The sequence below is a fragment of the Mandrillus leucophaeus genome, unplaced genomic scaffold (assembly GCF_000951045.1).
Source record: "Mandrillus leucophaeus isolate KB7577 unplaced genomic scaffold, Mleu.le_1.0 Scaffold160, whole genome shotgun sequence".
In the NCBI taxonomy this organism is placed as follows: domain Eukaryota; kingdom Metazoa; phylum Chordata; class Mammalia; order Primates; family Cercopithecidae; genus Mandrillus; species Mandrillus leucophaeus.
Window position 1 is genome coordinate 2,118,818 of NW_012101588.1, and position 6,000 is coordinate 2,124,817.

A 6,000-nucleotide genomic window follows, 5' to 3' on the forward strand; every position below is an offset into this window, starting at 1 on the left:
TTCTCTACGTTTCTCACTCCCTTTTCTCCTTCTCCTCCTCCTCCTCCTCCTTCTTTAGATGGGACAATTTCTATTGCTCTATCTTCAAATAGAGGCATTTAGATATGTGCAGAAACTGGTCAGCTTCCAAAAATGCAAATACAGCCCAAATAAATGTTAAGAACAATATATGAAAGTCTTAAGAAACCAGAAACATGTCAAGCAGGGAGACCTTCACTGTTAGGTGATAGGGCAACCATCTGGTCATTTCATTCATGATCCCAGTTATTTTCATCTGTAGCAAAAAGTTACAGGATTTTCATTGTTACTGGAAATGAGAAAAAGTATATCTACACTATATATGTATATATTTATATCTGTGATTTCTGGCAAATGTATAGGTGGTATTACACTTGAATTACATCCATATAGTTCCTAAGAATAATTTTATATGCCAAGAGTTAAGATGCCTAAATTCTTTAAAAAGAACAGCAAATATCCACAGGCCTCAGAGTACATTGAGATGCATACAATCTAAATGTATTCCAGGCCGGGCGCGGTGGCTCAAGCCTGTAATCCCAGCACTTTGGGAGGCTGAGGCGGGTGGATCACGAGGTCAGAAGATCGAGACCATCCTGGCTAACATGGTGAAACCCCGTCTCCACTAAAAATACAAAAAACTAGCCGGGCGAGGTGACGGGCGCCTGTAGTCCCAGCTACTCGGAGGCTGAGGCGGGAGAATGGCGTGAACCCGGGAGGTGGAGCTTGCAGTGAGCCGAGATCGCGCCACTGCACTCCAGCCTGGGCGACACAGCGAGACTCCGTCTCAAAAAAAAAAAAAAAAAATGTATTCCTTTCAGGATTTTGATTATAAAAAATTTCAGTAACTCCCTCAAAGATAGAGATTATTTATTCAACAAACATTATGGCAGATTCAAGTATCAAAACAATCTGTAAATTTGGGCATGTAGACCCAAAAAAGATCCTCTCTCAAACTGCTAACCTGGTGTTGCTAAATGAAGCAGTTCTTGCCTAAGAATTTTCACAGGTGTTCATTTGCATCCATGAAATTCCTCTCATTACATCAGTTTTTAAACAGGTTGTTTGCATCAAGTTTCAAGAGTAATTTGTGAACATTGGTGTCTGACTATCTATCCCCATAGCAGAGATAGTAACTTCTGAAAATTTCCAGTTACTCCTAGAGATTAAAGATTTGGAAAATAAAACGGTAAAATTTAAATTGTAATCTACTGGTCTAAGCCTATATTTTCAAATGGCCAGGCTTATAAACCATCTTCTTACTTAATATCCTTGCCTCAGCTGTCTTCCTCACACATTTTTTTTAAACAGTCTCAATCTGGCATCTACTGCAGCCTCAACCTCCCAGGCTCAGGTAATTCTCCAACCTCAGCCTACCGAGTAGCTGGGACTACAGGGGTACGCCACCATGCCCGGCTACTTTTTTTGTATTTTTTGTACAGACAGGGTTTTGCCATGTTGCTTAGGCTGGTCTTGAACTCCTGGGCCCAAAGTCCCATGCAGTTTGAACAGTATATACAATTGGAAGCCTCACATTCCAAACCCCACCTTCAACATGTTTCCCAAAATTTTCAAATCCCACCCTTTCACCTGGTCTTTCAGACCTTCTCCTAGAGCAGCAGTACCCTGTACCTGGTCCGTGGCCCAGGCATCGGGGACTCCTGCCCTAGGGTACATCTATTTGTTCTTGGAGTCACTGCCACAGCCACTGTCATTATTCCCCAATGTGGCCCCTCACAGGCTTGTGCGGATGCATGCAAGCCAGCCCTCCCTCACTGATCCCGCATGCTGTTACCCTGGAGCAGCTCCCACACATGTGCAAAGCTGATGTACACCTGGGCCTTCGTTCATTCCAGTTCCCTACCTAGAATGTCTACGCAGTCCTCACACCCTGCCACCAGACCTTCGCAGCCATGCAGACACCTCATCTTCAGAATTACCTGACACCTAAAGCACTCACAGACCCCACGTCTCTCCCTTTCTCTTTTGTACCCCACATTTTAGTATCTTCCATTTTTTCCTGTTTCTCTCCTCCCAGTAGACTATAACCTCTTTAAGGGTAAGAAATAGGTCTCCTTTCTCTTCGTATTCTCCAGTACTAAAAACGCTTCCTGGCACATGTTAACCATTTACTACATGTTTGTTGAATTAATGAAAGAATAAAGAAATAAATGTACTTATACTCTTTAATTCAACCAAGAAAATATAACAGTGGTCCCCTACATGTAATTTATCCCTTACAGTTCAACTTTATATAAAACTTTCTCCAAACTAGAATCACTCAACTTCTTTCCACCACTTCCTTCAAAATTCACCAACTTCAAAGGCTCCATAATTTAACCCCTCCCCTTTGATCCTTCTCTTCTGCCATCTTCCAGATTCCACATTCCTCAGGAGCAGGCTTAAGGCCTTATCTTTCTCGTATTTTAAGTGTTTGCTTAGTTCCTTTTTGTGCACGTACTATAACTAGATGGGAAAAAGTTTTTTGGTTGTTTTCTTGTTTTTAATTTATCATGCAATTTTCACAACTTCACAAGATGAATATTAATACCCAAGATTTAATAGATGAGAAGACTAAGTAACTTGCCCAAGGTCACACAACTAATGAACGATGGAGTTAACATTTTAACATAAGGCTACTGTATTCTGAAGACACGCTCTTTTTTTCCATCCCAGCATAGGGGAAAGGGGACAATTATTCTAGGCTGGATACTTACTTTATGTTCTTTCTGTAATAGATCTGTTATATTTTACAACAGGAAATATTTTTGAAACCACAGAATAGGTTCAGCAAAATAAGTGAAGCTTATCTTTGATCAGAGATAAAGGCAAAGAAACCCCGGCTTCAAATTAAAACCCCATATATGCAAATATCATTTTATGAGCCAGGACTATCTTTTCCTGAGTTTTTTAACTTTAAAGCACCAAAGCACAGTGGCTACAGAAGGAAGGTAGTCACGGAGTTGCACCACGGAATGAAATCGTATTATCACAGGCCTTAATACAACAGGCCAAATTCATTTCGAAAAAATGTACTCAAGTCTTAGACCCTGTGAAAAAACAACTCTTATTTTCAAGAACAGAAACAGCTAGGGGTTTTTTATATCTTCTTACAAGAAATTTCCATCCATTGGCTTTAAATTTTACTTTTCATTCAAAAGCACAGCATGTTTTTATATTGAAAACTTCCTAGGAAAAGGAGAGCCATTTTCTCATACTCTGAATCACGGTTTTGCTCTGACTAGGTAAACAGCATGCACCCTCAAACTCTTGCTAGAGAGAGTCACTGAAACCTTTTAGGTTAAAAGGAAATGATTGGTAAATAGCTTTTCTGAATCTGAGTTCTTCTGTAGGAAATGGAAAAACAGAGAACTTACAATTCTAACTAGTAGCATCAGACTCAAATAACAACTTTGTGGGGAAACAAGGATCGATTTGAAAGCTAGGCTCCTTCAGGTCAGACTCAGATTTTGAGGGGCCCTGTGTTTTTATAATTTTGGAGGCTCTCTACAAGAAAAAGAAGGCAAACTTACAAATGCAAATTTAATCATAAACACAAATATGTATCTAGAATAAAAAACATAAAGCATAAATTTAATAAGGCTGACAAATACGGCAAACAAAATTTTTCACCAAAATATGAAATAACATTTTTACTAACTGTCTGGGACATTTCGGTAGTGTTTCCTTTCCTATCTTTTTTAGTTGCATGCTCTTTTAAAAGACTTTTTTCCTAAAAAATAAAGATTTAAAATTATTTTCTCTATTGAGAATAAAAGTTTTTCCTTTAATTTGGCTAAAATTTGGAGTTCTTTCCAACATTAATAGCTTAGAATAATTTATTTCAGCTTCTCAACTCATTATTGTAATGTCATGTAAATTTTTAGAATTATTGTCAAATTTGGAGAAATCTCTGTCAAGTGTTTTTCATACAGGAGCTATAAAATCTGGAAAAATATCTGCAGACTGCTGGTTTTATATATTTCAAATGTTCCTCTACTACCTACATACTGCCAATATTAGGCTCTGCAAAAAGTGTTCTTCTCATAGTACATGTCACAAGCCTGGTGAGTAGGCACCGTGGCCAGTAGGACTATCTTTGAAAGCCCCTCCTACCCCAGGATAGTTACGAAAAACTTACCTACTCAAGGAAGTGACTGCAAAGCACATAAGTAAATCTCATTGCTATGGCCTGGATGTTTGGGTTCCCTCAAGATTCCTAGGTTGAAATCCTAACCCCTAAGGTGATGGTATTAAGAGGTAGGGCATTTGGGGGGAAGATGAGGTCATGAGGCTGGGGCCCTCATGAGTGGGATTAGTGCCCTATGGAAGAGGCCTGAGAAAAACCCCTCACCTCTTCCACCACATGAGGACATAGAGAGAGAGTGCTATCTGTAACCAGGAAAGGGGCCCTCATCAGACACCAAATCTGCTGGTGCTATGATCTTGGACTTCCCAGCCTCCAGAACTGTGAGAAATAAATTTCTGTTGTTATAAGCCACCCAGTTTATGGGATTTTGCTATAGCAGCCAAAATGGACTAAGACATTCACTGAAATCAAACTAAATATATCCATAAGTCAGCTTTCCCTTAGCCTAGTCCTAAAATCCCCATGACCACTCCAGGGCCATTCAACAAGGTAAGTTAGCATGAAAAGAGACATGATTGTGGTTGAAATATTTTTCACAGACAGGCATGGTGGCTCATGCCTGTAACCCTAGCAGTTCAGGAGGCCAAGGTAGGAGGATTACTTGAGCCCAGGAGTTTGAGGCCAGCCTGGGCAACATAAGGGAGACTTTGTCTCTACAAAATAAATAATAAATAAATAAATCAGCCAGGCATGGTGGTGTGCTCCTGTGGCCCCAGATACTCAGGAGGCTGAGGTGGGAGGATTGCATGAGCCCAGGGAGTTTAAAGCTGCAGTGAACTATGATCACACCACTGTACTCAAGCCTGGGCGACAGAGCAAGACTCTGTCTCTGTGTCTCTCTCTCTCTATCTCTCTCCCTCTCTCTCTCTCTCATATAGATGGATAGATAATATATATAAAAAACACTCTATATCTATATATATTATCTATATATAGGTGATATACAATCTCTATGTTATAGATATATATCTATATATAGATATCTTAAATATATATATCTTAAAGTACTGACATCTTCCACCACCACTCGTAATCACAGCCACAGGCCGTAAACCACACTGGAGAATGGAAGCGAAGTGCAGCTCACCAGGCCCCAGTGCCAGACACTGGATTCCGGGGTTCCACGTGTGTCTGCAGAGATGCATTTGTTTCTCTCAACACTAAGGAAGACTCCCCCACTACACACTGGGAACCGGACTCAGAGCTACTCCCCAGTGGAGTGGGACCCAGGGCAGCTGCTCTTTCCACTTTCCATAGTGGCTTTTCCAGTGTTCTTTTCCTTACCATAAGAGGGGTGACACATATTCATTAAACATTTTCAGTAGATGGGATTTTTTAAATTACCTGTAGTCACATTACCTAGACACAACCATGGAAAGATTTTGGCATATTTTCATGTTTTATGGAACAAAGAAATTGAAAACATTAAATTAAACCAAATCTATTTCTCTCATTATTAAAGAAATATACATTCCCTGTCAAAAATATGAAAAGAATTTAAAAAATATTTAAAATCATCTGTATTTCTTGGCGAGGGCTGTTGTAACAAAGTGCCACAGACTGCATAGTTTAACAACAGACATTTTTTGTCTCGCAGTTCTGAAGGCCAGAAGTGCAAGATCAAGGTGTTGGCAAGGCTGGTTGGTTCCTTCTGAGGGCTGTGAGGGAAGGGTCTGTTCTACACCTCCCCGCTAGCTTCTGGTGTTTTACTGCCAATCTTTGGCATCCCTTGGTTGACAGAACATTACCCTGACCTCTCCCTTCATCTTCACATGGTGTCCTCCCAGTGTGCAAATCTGTATCCAAATTTCCCCTTCTTTTTTTTTTTTTTT

At 40.1% G+C, this 6,000-nt stretch overlaps 1 long non-coding RNA gene across 1 annotated transcript in view; it reads right to left on the reverse strand.

The window, feature by feature from the left end:
• Positions 1-871: 871 nt before the first annotated feature.
• Positions 872-6,000, reverse strand: part of LOC105536545 — a 34,340-nt gene continuing 29,211 nt past the window's right edge. Inside the window, exon 3 of the long non-coding RNA XR_001005608.1 lies at positions 872-1,177. This is a non-coding gene — a long non-coding RNA (uncharacterized LOC105536545). The remainder of the gene's footprint in view (positions 1,178-6,000) is intronic.